A 19,446-nucleotide genomic window follows, 5' to 3' on the forward strand; every position below is an offset into this window, starting at 1 on the left:
CCCTCACAGGATTATGAGAATTAACAGGAAAAACACGGGGAAAGGTCACTACCCAGTACTTGGTACACAGTAAGCACTTAATACATGCTGGCTTTGTTCTTACCTTGCACTGAATGCTGCACATATCTTTGTAACACATTCCTTAGCCCTTCAGACTATTTAGGGGTGATTTTTTTAATAGAAAAAAAATCTGAAGGAGTTTGTAGAACATTACCTGAAAGTCGACAACAGGTATACAGAATTGAAGGAATCTTCTAGAAACAACTGATTTGTTCAATCTGGCGGAATTTAAAGGTCTTGGGAGGAAACCACTGGGGTGTGGTCAGCATGACTGACTTCCCAAGTCTGTGCCCAGTAACCTTATGACAGCGGCTTGCAATTGGCCACGAGCAGAGAATCAACACCATAATAATCAGCAAATACCACAACTCTGAGCTTTTTTTTAACTTTTTCTTGAAAACTGGCTTATCAGTACCTCGCTGGAACTATAGCACAGGCTTTTCCAAAGTTTTGGAGGTCAGGTTTTTCCAAAATGGTTGACCAGGCTCAACCTGGCGGTCCGACCCCATGTGGATGCGACCTGTGTTTACACTGAGGATATTACAACCTAAGACGTATGTGCCAAACATGTCTCAGGAGACAGACCAACATCCCTCGGGGCCGCTAAGGGAGGAAGCGATGGGTACACCTACCTCCGTCTTGGGTGGGCACAGAGAAGGCTTCTCAGAAGCAGCGGTATCTACATTAAGTCCTAAAGGACAAGAGGTTAGGACATCCCAGGAGCAGGGAGAACGGCCCAAGTACATGTTGTGAAAAAGGGGAGAGGTGAGTGGAACCAAGCGTGCTTAGGCAAGCAAAAGTCATTTTGGCACAGAGTATGGGAGGGAAAGTGTGAGCAGGGCCAGACAGGCAGGACTGACTGTGCTGGGGTTTTCTCCTCCGCATCATCAGGAGCCGCTGGAGAGTTCGAACAGGGAGGGGGTATGACCAGAACTGCCTTTGAAAGCTCTCTGGCTGCAGTATAAGGTTCAGAAAATGTTGGTAGAGGAAGTGCCTGGGCAGCTCAGTCGGTTGAGTGCGCGACTCTTGATTTTGGCCCATGTCGCGCGATCCCAGGGTCGTGGCATCGAGCCCCGCATCGGGGTCCACGCTGACAGTGTGGAGCCTGTGTGAGAGTCTCTCTCTCCCTCTCTCTCTCCTTCTGCCCCTCCTCCTCCATTCTTTCTCTCTCTCAAAGATAAAAAGAAAATGTCAGGTGGAGGACTGGCCAAGAGAGGCCGTGGAGAACTGCGGGGAGGAACCGAGGGGAGTGGTCCAGGTGAGGGAGGAGGAGGGCCTCTGGGCACAGGGTAAGGCAGTTCGGGAAAGAAGGAGGGACACATCTGAGCGCATTTTTGGTGCGGACCCTCATGACCGCAGGTGTGGCTGAAGAATTTTCGGAGAAGGCAGAGAAGAAACGCAAGGAAGGACGGGAACAGATCTGTGTGACACCCGTGCCCACGGCTGCCTCCTTCACGGCAGCAAAAGGTGGAAACGACCCAAGCATCCATCACCAGAAAAACGGAGACACACAATACTCTGTACGCATGCAACGGAATATTCCTCAGCCGTAAAAAGGAAGGAAATTCTGCCATAGGTGACAACACGGAGGAGCCCTGAGGACATTGTGCTGAGTGAAATAAGCCAGTCATAAAAGCACAAATGCTGTGTGATTCCATGGATGCGAGGCGTAGACAGTAGGTAGATTAATAGAGCCAGAAAGTAGCAAGGAGGCTCCCAGGGGCTGGGGGGATGTGGAGTGAGGAGTTAGCATTTAAGGGGGATGGAGCTTCAGCCTGGGGTGATGAAAACATTCCTGGGGATGGATAGGAGCGATGGTCACCCCACGATGTGAATGTGCTTAACGTCGCCAAAGTGCACACATAAAACTGACGTTTTATGTTATGTATCTTTTAGCACAATTAAAAAAAAAAAAAATCGAGGGGAGCCAAGGATCCAGCCCAGCCTTCGGGCTTGCGGGCTGTAGAAGAGAGCGGTGTTCCTGATGGGCCACAAGCCTCCTGACTACCCCTGCCCCGTCCGTTCAGACACCAGCCATAATGATTCTTTCCAGCAAACTGTCAGCTCGTCTGACGGAATGAACTCCACGGACAGATTGTTTGAGCAGCTGTCAGGACCCGGGGGGGGGGGGGGGGGCAGGGCGCTAGCTGGGAGGGCCATGAGGAAACTTTCAGAGGTCATATCTTTCGGAGGTGTTGTATCTTGATAAGGGTCTGAGCCATATAATTATATTTTTACAGCTTACCAAACCTTACCCTAGATCTATTCCCTTCTCTGCACGTCAGTTTGACTTCTTGCTCTTGTTAAAGGTGGACGTGCAGGTTCAGAAATTAGAGATGGGATGTACCAATGTCTGCAACTCACTTTGAAAGGAATTTCAAAATGAGATGAATCAACGCAAACGGAAGGATCTGGGAGGAAACAAAAAGGGCAAACCGTTGGCAACCGTGGGATCTAAGTGGTCGGTACCTGGGGCACCTACAATTCTTTCCATTTTTCTGTATGTTTAAAAACTCTCATGTAAAATGTTGAGAGGAACACAATTACAGTTTTTAAAGAATGTGGTTTTTTTTTTTTAATCAGTCGATTCTTATAGCACATTGCACAACCAGACAGGTTGTTAGAACTCTATGGCCATTGAGTAGCACCTAGAATAGTGGATTTTTTTTTCCATTTTATTTGAGAGAGAGAGAGAGAGAGAGAGAGAGAGAGCATGAGCAGGGGAGAAGGGCAAAAAGAGAGAGAGAGAGACTCTTAAGCAGTCTCCAGCCTTAGCACGGAGCCCCACATGGGGCTTGATCCCATGACCCTGAGATCATGAGCTGAGCTGAAATCAAGAGTTGGGTGTTCAACCGACTGAGCCATCCAGGTGCCCCTAGAATAGTGGTTCTTAAGCTGTGTCCCCTAGAAGTATTTCAGGGACTGCCTCTCCTTCAGGAAAAATAGCCCTTCTTCACTATGTTTTATATGTTGTGGATTCTGTGTAAGATTTTTGTCTTTAAAAAAAGTTTTCATTATTTATTTACTTATTCATTTTTAGTGTATGTATTTTGAGACAGAGAGAGTGTGTGTGTGTGAGCAGGGAAGGGGCAGAGAGGGAGAGAGAGAAAATCCCAAGCAGGCTCTGCACTGTCAGCACAGAGCCCAACGTGAGGCTCGATCCCGTGAGCGGTGAGATCACGATCTGAGCCGAAACCAAGAGTTAGATGCTTAACTGACTGGGCCACCCAGGCGCCCCCATTTTCACTACTTAAAAATGTCAACGCATCTCAATACTAACTCATCTGCGTTTGGGACTGGCCAGCCTTTGCTGTGCAAGCCTGTTCCTTACATTGCTGTACTTGGGCATCCTTGGTCTTCAGGCACTAACCGGCCAGCAACACCCCACCCTATCATCGTAACAACCTTAAACGCCCCGGTACATTTCCATCTTGGCCCTCGTCCCACTGACTCACCCCTATCTCTTTGGAGTTAGTGCCAAATCTAAGAAACCAAGGTCCACGGGTCTGCCCTCAAGTGGAGAACATTTTCCCACCATTGCACCTTGCCTGCGACGCTCCTTGAGTGTTAACCATGTTACTTGGAACACTGAGACGCTGGTTTCTACCTTCCACGTACTCTCCTTGAAAAGAAACGTTCACCCTCCCTCTTTGCAGACCTGACCTGGTGCTCTCTCCTTGCAAACGGATGGCTCCAGATGCTTCCCGGATACTCTCGCATCTTGACTTCAGAAAGAGAATGGCTGCCATGACGTTTGTACATCTGGTCTACACGGCAATCCTGCTTAGCGTTACGAATGATTAAGTTGGCTTTCAGGCAGGCATCTAAAAGCAAAAAATGAAGAAAGACCACAGTGTTTAAAATGCAGGATGAAACCCAAGCAGCGTGCCAAATGTTAAGGAACCCCATCGGCTTACTGGGGCAGTGGCCTCAGAAAAGGGTGTCGGTCAGGGGGTGGCTCCATGTACCCCCGACAAACTCCTTCCACGTTGTTTTCTTACACGAGTGTGCAAACGGAAAAGGAACGGAAAGCAAGCTGGGACAGATGTCTAATATCATTAAAGCTGGCTTCCAAAAGAATCCAGATCTCAGTTTGGTATATTAATGCTCTATTTATCTTTAAGCACAGATGGATATTTTTATTAGTATTACTTTGTTTATCTGGTTTCAAGAAAGGTTAGTCCAGGGGGCAGATGCCTCTGTTATGAGCGCACATTCCTGCCGAGGGAGTCAGAAGACAAGAGGAGGCTTTTCGGCAGAACTTTAATTAGAAAAGCCCAGGTTATAAATGTTGGCAGCTCTCGCCTGGTCTAACGAGTCCAGTTGCAACAACAAACAGAAAGAAAAATAGAACATTGGCAAGACCCTGATTTCCCACCTCTCCTGCCCACCAGCTGAAGAGAGGTACGACCCAATGCCATTTCGTCCCCAAGTGTGAAACAGACCGTGAAAGGATCCAAATTCTCAGAAAACGGATGTTTTCGTAAGCAGCCGGTTATCGCTGGAGATAATCAACAGCAACAGGTCTGTTATGAACACATGGACCTTCCAGAAGCTTCGGGCTGAGGCAATTTCTATTATGGATTTCATGGCTTTTATTGGACGGCCTGTGTTCCTGGGCAGGGTGGGGGGAAAGGAGGGAATGCCCAGTGTCTCAGCACAATTATTACCTCTAGTTTGTTTTCCGTTGGAGTCGATTTCTTATTAGACTTTCCTTTTAGGGGATTTAAAATGGGATTATGGATCCATATGCCCAGGAAATTTCTTACCCGATTGGATTAGGAGAGTTCATTCGCCTGATGGTTCTCCCAAGAACCGTTACACGGGCTTTGTTTTGTCACCAAGCTTAAATCTTTACTACTCATCTTTTTTATTCCAGTCCTTTTTCTGCCACCCCTCTCCATACAGCTGCTTGTGCAGGCATGCAAAGGCAAAAAAAAAGCGAAGGTTTTAAAGCCAAAAGTCCGGGTGTAAGAGACAGGTCTGCCTTATAGCAATTGAGTATGAACATACCACTGACTGCTCTCCGGCACAATTTTCCTGCCTCCAAATTGGGAATCATTGTCTCCCACCCACCTTTTAAAGCTGCTTTGGAGATATGATTCCATCACAATCCTGCGCCAGCCCACCCCCCCCAAAAAAAATCACTCTGCCTCTTGGATCTCATGCTGTTCTCGTTCCTTTATTTTAAAAAAAAATTTTTTTTAATGTTTATTTATTTTTGGGAGAGAGAGAGACAGAGGGAGAGAGAGAGAGGAGAGGGCAGAGAGAGGGAGACACAGAATCCGACGCAGGCTCCAGGCTCCGAGCTGTCAGCACAGAGCCCGACGCGGGGCCCGAACCCACGAACCACGATGAGATCATGACCTGAGCCGAAGTCAGATGCTTTTAGACTGAGCCACCCAGGCGCCCTGCTGCTCTCCCTTTCCAACTGCTCGTGCTCGACTTTGCTTAGATTCCTCTCTTCCCCCACAGACTGTGTCCAGCCCCTCTCTCCTTATTTTCATCTTGTCCGGCTCCCAATCTCCGTACCCACATGTGCTGTTACTGCAGAGGCCCCCTCACGAACCTGCCCGCCTTGGTTTCTCCTGTTCACCTGACGCTCACTGATCCAGGTAGGTCTACCTGATCCAGAAAGACGCTCCTGTTCTCCACGGCCGTTCCATGGCTCTGTTTGAAACATCATCTTTATTTGGCAGGTGTTGCTGCGTATACAACAGGACGCAGACTCAGCCAGCTGGTCAAGGACCCCTGGTATCCAGTCTGACCACCTCCCCCGCCTCCTGCTCTCACCAGAACCTCCCCAAACTTCCCCTTCCTAGCCAATCTGAACCCTCGCCCTTCCCTGCGTATTGCTAGTAACATCCATCCACCTTTTGCTCGTTCCTGCAGCCCCTGGAGGAGCTTCGAGCTTCTTCCTGGAGCACCGTTTCTAGTCTCCTCCTGTACGCGCTCCCATCGCTCACGGCTGAGTTCGAGTCCAACCTCCTACTTCAACTCTGTGGACACAGCCCTCCTCTTTACCGCAATTCCTGTTCTTCATCATCTGTACCTCTCTTGTTCTACTTACGGTCACCTCTCCTACCATCAGGTTGTTTGCTCCATGCCTGTTGGTATGACAACGTCCTTGAGGGCAAGTACTGGGTCTGACTGGCTTGTCAGGAAGCCCCACGGTGCCAAGCACAGAGCGGACTCTCTGTAAGGCCACCTTTGAGTCAAGAGTGCCGTTTGGAGCCTGAGCTGGTGCTGTGACACCAGCATGTTTGGACACGTCTGGCCTTCCCAGGGCCAAGGTGCACAGACACCGGAGGAGCCCTCTGGGAAATCGCCCATCCTGGGGGAGAAAAGGCGAGCAGAGAAGCTTGGCCCCCTCACAAAGCCTTAGTCATGGTGGCCGGGGCTTGGGTTTCAAGTGGGCCATAATGTCTGCCTTTTCAGCTTTGTCTCCTCGCCCAAGACCTGTTTACTGAAAAAAATAAAAAAATAAAAAAATCGAGAAGGCTTTTCTGGAAGGCACATAGAGCAATTTAAAGGTCTCTGTTGGGGCGCCTGGGTGGCTCAGTTGTCGGCTCAGGTCACGATCTCACAGTTCGTGGGTTTGAGCCCCAAGTCAGGCTCTGTGCTGACAGCTCAGAGCCTGGAGCCTGCTTTGGATTCTGTGTCTTCTTCTCTTCTCTCTCTGCCCCTTCCCTGCTTGCACTCTGTCTCTCTCTTTCTCTTTCAAAAATAAACATTGAAAAAATGTAAAAAAAAAAATTTGTTTTTTTAAAGCCTCTGTTAAAACACTGGAAGTGGAGGAATTACTACCCTGACTCCACAGAAGGAAAAATGCCTTTGGTACTGGAGGGCCCCCGAGGACACGGGGCCATTGCTTTGGGGCCTTAAAAACGCAGCTCGTCAGAACCGAACCCCAATGGGGCCAGCAGAAAAGACATCATCAGCATCATCGTGCATGCAGATGATGCAAAGAACTAACCATCTGCCTCCAAAGACCCCCGGAAGTACTCGGGGGAGGGCCAGGAATTGCAGAGGCGAAAGAGCCTGGCAAATCACAGGTACGGCTGAGAGCAAGAGAACAGTGCAGATCACATGTGGCCGGAATGAGCAAGTGACAGAGTTCAAGGTGATGTACACGAAAGAACCAAAGAACCGTTCGAAGCACATACAATGGGGATGTCAGGACGGACTGGGTCTGCAGGTTTCTCCTGGCTACACGAACACAGTCTCACAGTCTCGTCACTCCAGAATTAACCTGTCTCCTGACACCTCTTCTCCCCTCTTCCACTGGATTTTTTTTTTCATCTTTCCCTCCCCTATGTGTTCCATCTATTTGCCTCATCCCTGTGAGGCTGCTATAAATGAATCCGTTGAGCCACGGGAACTCATGTGACCAGTCCCAAGGAACCTTTTGTTTGTCATTGCAAACACCCGCTATCAGATATGAACAATGAAGGTGGGGGGTGGGGGGCGCGGGGGACCCATGATGTATGTGCCTGGCGTTTGGGAACCGGCTGAAAAGGTAGCGGGGAGAGGAAGGAGCCTGGAAAGATAGACTTTCCTGCATAACCGTTCCTCATTTCTCATGCCTGATGATTATTAATTACATTTGTGCATTGATACAATTTGCCGGTTTTCTGAGGAGGCGAATTGAGCTTAGTCATTTTGGCATTTTTAAATGTAAATGAAAAATCACCCGGTGCTCCGAGCCAGGAGCGAGAAAGATAAATAACACCAGGAAGCTGGTCGTTGCCCGTCTGTCATAAAATTTCATTAGTTTTGACAGCTTGTACAACATAAGCAATGAATGAAGGCTAACTACACTTCCTTGTCTGTCCGCTCCCAGAAGTCACCGGCGCTGCACAGACCAGAGGGGTACCACCTGCCAGGGGGACCCCGCGAGGAAGGACACAGGGGCCTCCGTGAGCCCCACGAGGGCCCCAGGACACCCTCCTTGGGTAGTAGGCTCCTAACCTCCCTGTCCACGTGGGATGACTCTCGCGTAGGACTCCTTCGTTAACAAATACTTCTCGATGCTTCCATGGGCCAGGCGCAGCTCTGAGTGCGTGCAGGTAAATGCATCCACGGTGAGAAGTGCCAGGGGGGAGGCACGTCAGGGAAAGCAGAGAGGAGGTCCCTGCCCTTGGCTGCCTGAGGGATGCCAGCAAGTTGTCTGACCATGGAAGCCATGTGGGCATTCAGGCCCCCCCCCAAACGGTGACGGCCCGGGAGTCCTGAGTCTCTTGGGGTGACTGACATAGAGGCACTTCCTCTTCCTGTTCCCTCTCTTCCTTCCCTAAACAACTCAGCCATAAAGCCATTGGGTGGGGCAGAATAAAAGTCAGCATCTCTGCAGGAAGGAAAAGGAAACACGGTGGCCCAAGGGTATCAGAGTCCAAGAAGGGTGACAGGAGTGTCCCTGCAAAGTGACGGCCTGGCTGGGGGGGGGGGGGGGGGGGGCTCTGAGCCTGATGGTGGGTGTTAGGGACCCAGCAGGACGAGGAGGACATATATGTATGCCAGCAGCCAGCGTGGGGACTCAGGGTCAAAGCTGGAAGAGGGTGTCCCCGTAGAAGGGCAGCCAGGGAAGGGGAATCAGCCACAGCAGGGTAAGGAGAGCATCCGCTGGCAGGGCAGTTTGGCATGGGGACTCAAAGCCCCAACGAGGCAAGGAGAAAACTGCCACAAAGGGGTGTCAGAGCTCCAGCGGGGTGAGGAGGGCATCCACAGGGATGCTCGGCGGAAGGGGGAAACGGTCACATACAAAAGCATTGGTCAAATGAGCAAACAAATTAAGGTAATGGGAGCCTGCCTTCTAACTGCCAGAGAAAGGAGGTACACATACGGGGAAAGGGAGAAGGCGAGAAAAAACCCTGTGCTGTTGGATTGGAATTGGAGAGATCAGAGTAGACACGTCATTTCCGATCCATAGAGATAGACACTGAAATAAATACAAATGAATATACACACTCCCTTGCTGTGCCGTTGAGAGCCTGGCAACAAGAACACCCAATAAATGCAACTGTCTTTCTCATGGGTGTGGTGGAGCTGGTAATATAAAAGCTTAGAGAAGCCTGGGATATCTTTACCACCATAAAGGGAGAGCCTGCCTGGGAGTAAAACAGAGGAGGAGAGCAAAGAGGGATCCTGATAACATTTGAAGCCCTGGATCCAGCCATGCCTGAAGCTTATCTTGTAACTGAACACAATTCTTTCTTTTTCCTTTCTTTTCCTCCCTTTTCTTTTTCTTTCTTTCTTTCTTTCTTTCTTTCTTTCTTTCTTTCTTTCTTTCTTTCTTTCTTTCTTTCTTTCTCTTTCTTTCTTTCTTTCTTTCTCTCTTTCTTTCTCTTCCTTCCTTTCTTTCTTTCTTCTTTCTCCTTCCTTCCTTTTTCTTCTTCCTTCCTTCCTTCTTCCTTCCTTCCTTTTTTCTTTCTTTTTTCTTTCCTTTTTCCTTCCCACCTCCCTTCCTTCCTTCCTTCTTCCCTTCCTTCCTTCCTCCCTTCCTTCCCTTCCTTCCTTCCTTCTTTCCTTCCCTTCCTTCCTTCCTTCTTTCCTTCCCTTCCTTCCTTCTTTCCTTCCTTCCTTCCTTCTTTCCTTCCTTCCTTCCTTCCTCCCTTCCTTCCCTCCTTCTTCCCTTCCTTCCTTCTTTCCTTCCTTCCTTCTTTCCCTTCCTTCCTTCCTTCTTTCCTTCCTTCCTTCTTTCCTTCCTTCCTTCTTTCCTTCCTTCCTTCCTTCCTTCCTTCCTTCCTTCCTTCCTTCCTGTAGGGTTAGTTGAATTGTTGGCACTTGAAGTGAAAAAGTTTTATTAATACTCTCAAAAAATTCCTGATGATTGGTCTCCATTGAATCACAACCTCAGATATTCCAGGCATCCTACTTTTTAAAAGGCATTCGTATATCCATGTTGTCATTTATTTAACAAACATTGATTGGGTGCCTCCTAAATGCCAGACACAATTCTGGTTTCTTAGGATACACCAGTGAAGGAAAACTGACAAGAATCTCTGACCTGTGGGATTGACATTCTCATGGAGCCAGACGGAAAATAAACAACAGACAATAACTCAATAAATAGATGAGTATAAATGCTGTGGTGTGGGGGAGACGGACATTCCAGCACAGAAAGTGGGATGTGCAGTTTTAAATCGAATAGGCAGGGTAGAACACAGTGAGAAGGTTACACCTGAGCAAAACCTGGGAAATGAGGGGGTTAGAACATATCGGGGATGGAGGGGAAACTGCCAGGGCAAAGGTCCTGAGGCAGAACTGGGTCTGGTGTGTTCAAGGAACAGACAGGAGTCACTGTGGCCAGAGTGGCTTCAGGAGAGAGTGATTGGGGTCATAAAGGGAAACACTGGGGGACCAGGTAAGACCTTAAAGGTGTTTCAAACAGTCAGCTTTGACTCTAAGTGAAAGGAGTCATAAAATCATATCATATTAAGCAGAAAATTAGGTGGTCTTAGGTATCAAAGGATCAGTCCGGTTGTTAACCTAAGAGTGAAGGGGTTTAGGGTGAGGAGGGTAAGAGCAGAGAGAACAGGTGGAAGGAAGCCCGGGGAGAGAGGCTGGTGGTTCAGGCCAAAGTAATTCCAGGGAAGAGGGGAGTCAGAAATAATTCTAGGGTTTGGGGGTGCCTGGGTGGCTCAGTCGGATAAGCATCAACTCTTGATTTCGGCTCCGGTCATGATCTCACGGTTCGTGAGTTCAAAACCGCATCGGGCTGACAGTGCAAAGTCTGCTTGGGATTCTGTCTGTCTCTCTCTCTCTCTCTCTCTCTCTCTCTCTCCGCCCCTTCCCTGCTTGCTCTCTGGCTCTCTCTCAAAATAAATAAAAATAAACTTTAAAAATATAATTCCAGGGTTTTGTGCTTGAGCAGCTATAATGAGGAGCTAAATGGGAAATGCCACAGGAGGAGAGATTTACAGGCAGAAGATCAGGAGATCAGTTCTGGACAAGCTGGGCTGGAAAAGTCTCTTAGACATCTGAGCACAGGTGCTGGGTAGCCATTACATAGAAGAAGCTAGAGTTCCAGAGATGAATTAGGACCATTTTAACGTCTGCAAACTTTTACAAAATTAGTTTATATTTAACAGTGCATTGGAGGATCAGTTTCTAAGTGCAATGCCATAAAGATCTGGCCAGAAGATCGTAAAACCTTCGCTCGGGATTTCCAGTTCTGTTGTCTTTACCGTGCCTTTCTCTATGCCGGCGCGGGGGGTGGGTTCTGAGTGTGGTCTGGCCACCCCTGGGGGAACCTGAGATCCTTTCAAGGTAGATGAGAATTATTTTCATAATAATAGCAAGGCATTATTCACCTTTTTCCATTCCGGTTCATTCCTGAGCTCACAGTGGAGGTCTCCAGAGACTACGTCATGTGATTTGAAACTGAATACAGGGGTAGATAGATATGAGCACATTGCTGTCTTCTGTGAAGCTGTGATATTGTGATATAATAAGAAATGTTTATTTGGGGGGAGTTGCCTGGATGGCTCAGGGGGTTATGCATCTGACTCTTGAGTTCGACTCAGGTCATGATCTCACAGTTCGTGAGTTCAAGCCCCGCGTCGGGCTCTGTACTGACAGCACGGAGCCTGCTTGGGATTCTCTCTCTCTCTCCCTCTCTCTCTGCCCCTCCCCACTTGTCTCCCGTCTTAAAATAAATAAATAAACTTAAAAAAAAAAGAAAAAAATATATATTTGGTCTTTGTCCCTGGTTCCTGGCATAGGGTATTTTCAAACCCTGAGAGATAGGAGTGAAAGGAGCCTCTGACATATTCATGAAGAGCCCTTTTCAACCTTATCTGTGTTTGTGCTGATAAGGTGGCTCTTGGTGTCCCCAGAGTTTCAGGATGGGGGCTGGCAGGAGAGGGGTCAACCGCATGATGACAGGGAAGGGAGTGGGGCTGGAAAGTGAGCTCATCACCAACAGCCTATGTTTTAATTAACCACGGCTGCTTAACAAAATCTCTGTAAAAACCCCCGAACTACAAGGTTTGGAGAACTTCCGAGTTGGAGCTGCCGGGGGGGCGGGGGAGGGGTGGTGAGCTCACAGAGGGCAAGGGAGTTCGGTGCACCTGTCCCTGCGCCTCTCCCCAGGTGTCTCCTCCATTTGGTCATTCATTTGTATCCTTTATGATTAACCAATAAACCCTGGCACTGTCTTTCCCGGAGTTCTGGGAGCCATTCTACCAAATGATCAGACCTGAGGAGGGGGTCATGGGAACCAATTGACAGCCAATCGGTCAGAAGTGAGAGAGGCCCGTTGTCTGTGGCCGGCATCTGAAGCACCGGACTGACGACAGACTGACCTGTGTCTCTGGATGTCAGAGGTGTGGTCCACTAGGGTGATAGGATCCTCCTTAGAAGCTCCATGGGCAGGCACTTGCGGTCCAGGAGGTGGGCACCGTTCATCCAGACCGGGCCTGTCACCTAGAGAGAGAATCTTCTTCACTCCTGGCTGTTTGTGGTGAGGTCATCTGGACCTCCCGTGTTCACCACCCCCCCCCCCCCGCCGCCCCCAGCATTTTCCCCACACCACTGTGGGCTTGTTGCCATAAAAGCATTGTCTTGCTTCCTCTCCAGAACTTTCCACGTATACAGTGATCATTTTGTAAATTATCACGCATATCCAACACACATGCACGCACACACACACACACACACACAGGCTGGATATAGAGGAGATCCAGATCTAAAATCGAAAAACTTAAGAAAAACAGAAATGCTAACTTTGACCTTGAAATGTCAGGATGAGCCCTATGAAATAATATAACATATAAAAACTTGTCTCTGCCCCTGGTTCCTGGCACAGAGCTCCGAAAACCCTTGTAATTCCCTGGGTGATAAGGGTGTCTTCTGTTCCAATAAGGGGACTCTCGGTGGGTTCCGGGATGGCTTTGGGATGGGGCTGGGTACCAGAAAGACCAAGCCAGGATTAACAGCTTCGAACTGTCGGCCCCATCTTCCAGCCCTGGGCAAGGGGAGAAGGGCTGGAGATTGAGTTAATGATCCATGATGTGCCTGCATAATAAAAACTCCGTCAAAATCCTGAAAGTACGGGGTCTGGAAATGCCAGGTGGATAAACACATCTACACGCGATTAGAATTCTTTCCCTTGTGGTACTTCTGGATCTTGCCCCATGTATCCCTTCATCTGGGTGTTTATTCCCACCCTTTGTAATACCCTATATTAAAAAAAAAAAATTAAACATATTTCCCTGAGCTCTGTGAGCCCGCCCCGCAAATTATCAAATACAAAGAGGTGGTTGTGGGAAGTCCTATTTATAGCTGGTCAGTCAGAGGTACAGGTGGTGACCCAAGACTTACGGCTGGTGTCTGAAATGGGGCAGGGGCAAGTCCTGTGGGACTGAGCCCTTAACTTGTGGGATCTAATGCTGAGCCCCGGTGGATAGTGTCCGAACTGAAATTCGGTGCATTATGGGACATCCAGCTGGTGCTGCAGAGAATCGAGGGACGCATGGGTTTTCCAGAGGCACTTGAGTAAGTGAGTAATAGAGAAACATAGGGTGTGTTCTTCCCAGACTAGCCCATTGGGCGTGTGTGTGTGTGTGTGTGTGTGTGTGTGTATTTCCCCCAGTTCTGTTCTCTGAGAACTTGCAACATTTTTACCGGAGAAGCAAAGTGTAAGCAGCGCCCAGGTGTTAATTTCTAAAACCCATCATTCACTAACAGAAATCAGGGTTCCTTGGAGAACTGGTCGGAGCAGGGGCCTGCAAGGTGAGCCTACAAAATGTCACTGTGTCAGAAGGCAAAGAAGGGTTCTGCCCCGTGGGGTTGTGCAAAAAGTTCACAGGAACTGCTTGGAGATGCTCCCACTGCCCCTATTAAGAGCATCGTTGCACCCGAGTAAACAAAAACCCACGATGCTATACTGTTAATAATAGAGAAGAAAAGAAAAATTGTTTTTGGCTTAGATAATAAAAAATATGATGAAGGGGCGCCTGGGTGGCTCAGTCGGTTGAGCGTCTGACTTCGGCTCAGGTCATGATCTCGCGGTCCGTGAATTCGAGCCCCGCGTTGGGCTCTGTGCTGACAGCTCGGAGCCTGGAGCCTGTTTCTGATTCTGTTATCTCCCTCTCTCTCTGACCCTCCCCCATTCATGCTCTGTTTCTCTCTGTCTCAAAAATAAACAAACATCAAAAAAAATTTTTTTAAATATGATGAAGAAACCACAAAACAACGAATGTTGCACAAATCTGGATAGTGGGAAAGGAGGCGGGGGGGGGGGGGTGACGAGTGGTTAACACAATTCACTCTATCTACATGTGCGATGCAAGTTTCTATGGGTATCTTATTTTTTTAAGAAACAAAAAACTAAAGGAAGTAATGACTTGAATCTGCTACAAGGTAAATGTAGAAATCCACCCCCCCCAAAAAGGCTACAAAGATGAAAAATCAAAATCAGTTACCTATAGTTGACGGCATTACAAATGATTTTAAATTCTCTTCCTTATGCCTTTCCCCCCTAATTTTCTACAATAAATTACTCTAGTAACATGAAGAAAACAAAGCTATATGTAACCTACTGACACATAGAATGTGCACAATGCTAGCCGAACCTACACAGAGTAGGCACAAGGTGGTACGTATCACTCTTTTTTTAAAAATTTGTTTATGTTTTATTTATTTTTGAGAGCAAGAGAGACAGAGCACGAGCAGGGGAGGGGCAGAGAGAGAGAGAGGGAGACACGATCTGAAACTCTCACTCTTTTATGATTTAGTTATATGTATTTCTATTTTTTTCTTACATCTATCTTTCCTCCCTTCTCTCTTTCATTTTCAAAGACATATTGTAGAGTCAAAAAAAACTTAATTACTGATGGCTAGATTGGGCACAACTCTGATTAATGCACTTACACTAGTTTATAAAGGTCTGGATTTCATCTCTAAAACAATATTCAAGAAGAAGATATGAACGTGTATGAGATTGGACAGCCAACTAATGAGACAAACTCTTTTTTTTTTCAATAGCAAAATATATCTGGAACTCCTCTCGAGTTCTTAAGCGTTGAAGTCACATTTCCTAAGGAGCTTCAGGAACATAAATCTTTCAGTTGTGAGGATGAATTTCATTTCTGGAAACAACCAAAAGTCATCCAGAGCCAAGTGTGATGAATAAGGTGGTTGATCAGGCGGGAAACTATTTTGGGGTTTACAAAGTGAGGTGCAGTCAGAGCGATGAAATCAAAAATATAAACTAGCTCGGAAGTAATTCCACAGTGGAGTTCTTAAAGCATTTTGAGGCACTTTGGTCCAAGCGAGTACTTTGAAAGAATATTCATTTATTGTCATCATTTCCTATCCTCTCTCTCACCAAAGGGGGGTATGAGAGTCACTAACGTCCCCCAAGGGGATCCCCTCACTCGGCACAACTTCGTGGCCTCTCTCACTCTAGAAGATGGTCTGAAATCCTCTCCTGTCCTCTCCTAACAGAACCGAGTTCAACCATCTGCAGGGTCAAACTCCTCCACATTTCATTTTAGTTTTGGAGCGGGCATCTTGACCTCTCTAGGCAGAATCATTAGATAATGATTCCGCACCTTCCATTCTCCGGCCTTGTTAGTCTCAGCAACAAAGAGTTAGATGTTCTGGAGGTACAACGATCTCTTCCGGGAACAAGTCTCTGGGTGGGGTTAATCTCCTCCTCAGATGAATTTTTGCTCCTGGGGCCACCTTTTGCCTAGAGTCTTCTCTCTGTGGAGCTGGAACCTGGGGACCAGGAGAGCCTGCACCATTCACATCAGAAAATGCCTCTTCCCAGCTTTTGACCCAGCGTTTCTTTTCTGTATTAGAAATCCCAGGCCACCAGTATCTCAGGGGACTCATTCCAACAGGATGCTCTGAGGCAGAGAGGAGAGGGTGGTAGACGGGAAGCCGACAATGCCAGTCCTACACTCTTCCAGATTCTCAACAAGAAGGTAAACTAGGGGCCTGCGGTGTGGCTGAGCTGGACAGGTCATGATCTCACAGTTCCTGGGTTCGAGCCCCGTGTCGGGCTCTGTGCTGACAGCTCAGAGCCTGGAGCCTGGAGCCTGCCTTGGATGCTGTGTCTCCCTCTCTCTCTCTGCTCCTCCCCTACGTGTGTCCTGCCTCTCTCTCTCTCTCTCTCTTTCTCAGAAATAAATATTAAAAGAATTCTTCAAAATAAAATAAAAAAAAACTTCTCGAGGCAGAATTTCATGACAACAGCAGGTTGACACAAGACAAATAAATCCCAGCCTGAAAAATTCAGTGAAGCCTTTAAAAAAAAAAAAAAATTAAGTTTCAAAAAAATAAAAAGAGTGGGTGAGGAGCATAAGATTGTGAAAGCCACCTTGACTGCACATTTCCTTAACCAGACTCTGTATGCACTGTTGATTGAACTTGGTTCTAATTTCAGCAGACAGTATTAATTTCAAAGGCTCTCTTTTTTGTCAAGCTGAGTTTATAAACACAGCTATTTGCTAATAAATGTGACCTTTAAAACATGTTACTCTCCACACAGACTTACTCTGTGTCCAGCTGAGGGGTGGGGGGAAGGTGGGTATGGCAGGGAAGACCTGGAGAAAAGTCTGGAACGAACCATACACAGCCTCTCCTCAACCACTCAGACCTTTAACAGACCTCCAATGCTTCCATTTCTCAACAAATTTCTTTTTAATCCCTTGGGTATTTCCCACGCGGGAGGTGCTAGGTGAGGATAGCAAAGATACAGAAATTAATGGGACACAGTCATTGTCTTTAATGCATGCGCAGCCATAAGACACCCACACGAAACAATTATCAATTATGGTGGCGTTTGAGAAGTCCAGTATATAAGGTCATAAAGTTACACTTCGAAGGGGAAGAGATCAGCTTTAAAGACGTGAAAGTGAATCCTGGAAACACACTGAGTTTTCTGGACATCATTCCAAGGCGAGCACGCAGTGTGACTACGGCTAAGAAGTAGAGGGGACTGAATTAATATTGATACCTAATGTGTACAAGGCAGTCTGCCACCTCTCAAGGCAAATTAATTAATTAACTAATTCATTAAGGCAAGCTTGATCAGAACAGGTTGTTTGGTTACTTGGAGGGGGAAGGGGAGGTTCATAAGTTCAAATAGCTGTGGTATCCAAAACTGCATAAAGCAGGAAAAAATAATAGATCATGCTATAATCAAATACCACTTGAAGGACTGCAGAGCCATTCAAAAGCATTATCTGTGGTCTGCGACCCCAAATACGGGGGCGGAGAGTGAGAGGTAAGGCTGGGAAGGTAGGTAGAAATGATTTTATGAAGTATCTTGAATGTTCACATTGGAGAGATTTAGAGTCTGGGTTGAAGACATTGGGAGTCACTCAGTGTTTGAGGGCGGATGTAACTCTAAGTGACGTTTGAGAAATTAACATCGCAGCAAAGTCAACAAGCAGACGACACAGCAAAGTGTGGGGATATGGAAGAAAGGGAGACCAAGTACGTTCTGGGCATTGGCTTTTGTTTAACACTGACGTACCAGGTAGTCTCTTTCTTTTCTTTTCTTTTCTTTTTTTTTCTTTCCTTTCCTTTCCTTTCTCCTTTCCTTTCTTCTCCTTTCCTTTCTCCTTCCCTTCCCTTTCCTTTCTTTCTTTTTCTTTTCTTTCCTTTCCTTTCTCCTTTCCTTTCTTCTCCTTTCCTTTCCCCTTCCCTTTCCTTTCCTTTCTTTCTCTTTTCTTTCCTTTCCTTTCTCCTTTCCTTTCTCCTTCCCTTCCCTTTCCTTTCTTTCTTTTTCTTTTCTTTCCTTTCCTTTCTCCTTTCCTTTCCCCTTCCCTTTCCTTTCTTTCTTTCTTTCTTTCTTTCTTTCTTTCTTTCTTTCTTTCTTTCTTTCTTTCCTTGTCTTTCCTTCCTTCCTTCCTTCCTTCCTTCCTTCCTTCCTTCCTTCCTTCCTCCCTTTCTTCCTTTACGTTATTACGTGCCTAATAATTATTTGTGGCTGAGTGAATCCCCATGTTACCAATGGGAAAAGAGAGGCACAGCGAGGTTGAGTAAGTGGCTCATGGTCTTAAGTTTGGGAGCTGGGCTGCCAATTCGGATGGGAGTCTTGTTGTAATTGTTGGTCTATTTCAAACGTGTTCTTTTTTGTTTAAGTTTATTTATTTTATTTATTCTGAGAGAGGGTGCAAGCAGGGGAGGGGTAGAAAGAGAGGGAGAGGGAGAGAGTCCCAGGCAGGCTCCGTGCTGTCAGAGCTGAGCCCAACTCAGGGGCTCGATCCCACGAACCGTGAGATCATGACCTGAGCCCAAAGTGAGAGTCTGTGCCGCCCAGGAGCCCCTGTTCCAGAGATGCTGTTTCTACTTCTCCCACGCAACCTTTCTCTCTTTTCATCTACAGAATTCCTTCACTGGCCTCCCTTGGCACTCACCAATCCTTACCAGCTTCTGGGTCCAATAATCCCCAAACTTTCTTAAATGTTTCTGGAACTCAGTGATCTTCACTCTCCGGTTGGGAGCCTTTCACAAGGCTTCCCTTGGGCGTACTGAAAACGTGGAGAGTTTCGTGCTTCCTTCCCTCTGGACCTTTATCTCTGGGTTTCTGGGTTACTGCACCTGGAGTTGTGAGAACCAGGAAATCATTCACTGAGACACAAATAACAGACGGATTGAATCATAAAAAAGGTGAGTGGGAGGAAATTGGTTAGCGTTGCGGTTCCTGTGCGTCCAACGTCCGACAGTGTGACATGCGTGCATGTGCACACACACACAATCTCTGTCTGCAATTAGTCTTCTGCCATCGCCTTTATAATCAACCATCTGTTTCCTTATCCTTGTGCTTAGCAGTTTTGAGTTATTTTTTAAAAATTTTCTTTCACATTTATTTATTTTTGAGAGACAGAGCGAGACAGAGCGTGAGTGGAGGAGGGGCAGAGAGAGAGGGAGACACAGAATCCGAAGCAGGCTCCAGGCTCTGAGCTGTCAGCAGCCCCGATGTGGGGCTCGAACTCACAAACCGAGAGATCATGTCCTGAGCTGAAGTCGGACGCTCAACCGACGAGCCATGCAGGCCGCCCCGGAATCCTTATTTCTACAGTAGCTTATCTCAACACTTTTAAAAATCTGATTGCATTTTAACTAGGATTTTTGTTGTGTTCAGAGGAACAACTGGCCTGAGCCTCAAGTCGGCCAGACTGTCGGAAATAGATGTCTGGAATTATTTGTTTTCACAACTGCCTTCCTAATAATGACCTATTTGCAAAGGGGGCACCATATCTCGTTTATCTATCCCCTGCTGCAGTGTCAGGAACTCGGCAAGTGTTTGCTAATTGAAACTATCAATGAATATAGTCTTGATTAAAGGAAGGGACCCACTCAAAGGGATATAATTTTATTTTCTAAAATTTAATGAACGAGTCATGTTCTTGAAGCTTTTTCTTT

At 47.2% G+C, this 19,446-nt stretch overlaps 1 long non-coding RNA gene across 13 annotated transcripts in view; it reads right to left on the minus strand.

The window, feature by feature from the left end:
* LOC131496843 (uncharacterized) overlaps window positions 1-19,446 on the minus strand; it is a 250,187-nt gene that overhangs the window by 186,383 nt on the left and 44,358 nt on the right. For 11 of the 13 annotated variants that reach the window (XR_009254661.1, XR_009254666.1, XR_009254660.1 and 8 more), the window contains 3 exons: window positions 18,448-18,621; window positions 12,366-12,486; window positions 3,724-3,884 (listed from right to left, as the gene is read on the minus strand). This is a non-coding gene — a long non-coding RNA (uncharacterized LOC131496843). Of the gene's footprint in view, window positions 1-3,723; window positions 3,885-5,629; window positions 5,766-12,365; window positions 12,487-18,437; window positions 18,622-19,446 lie in introns of all 13 variants that reach the window. The other 2 variants (XR_009254664.1, XR_009254658.1) reach the window with 2 other exon arrangements.

Source organism: Neofelis nebulosa, chromosome 16 (assembly GCF_028018385.1).
Source record: "Neofelis nebulosa isolate mNeoNeb1 chromosome 16, mNeoNeb1.pri, whole genome shotgun sequence".
NCBI classification, from domain to species: Eukaryota; Metazoa; Chordata; class Mammalia; order Carnivora; family Felidae; genus Neofelis; species Neofelis nebulosa.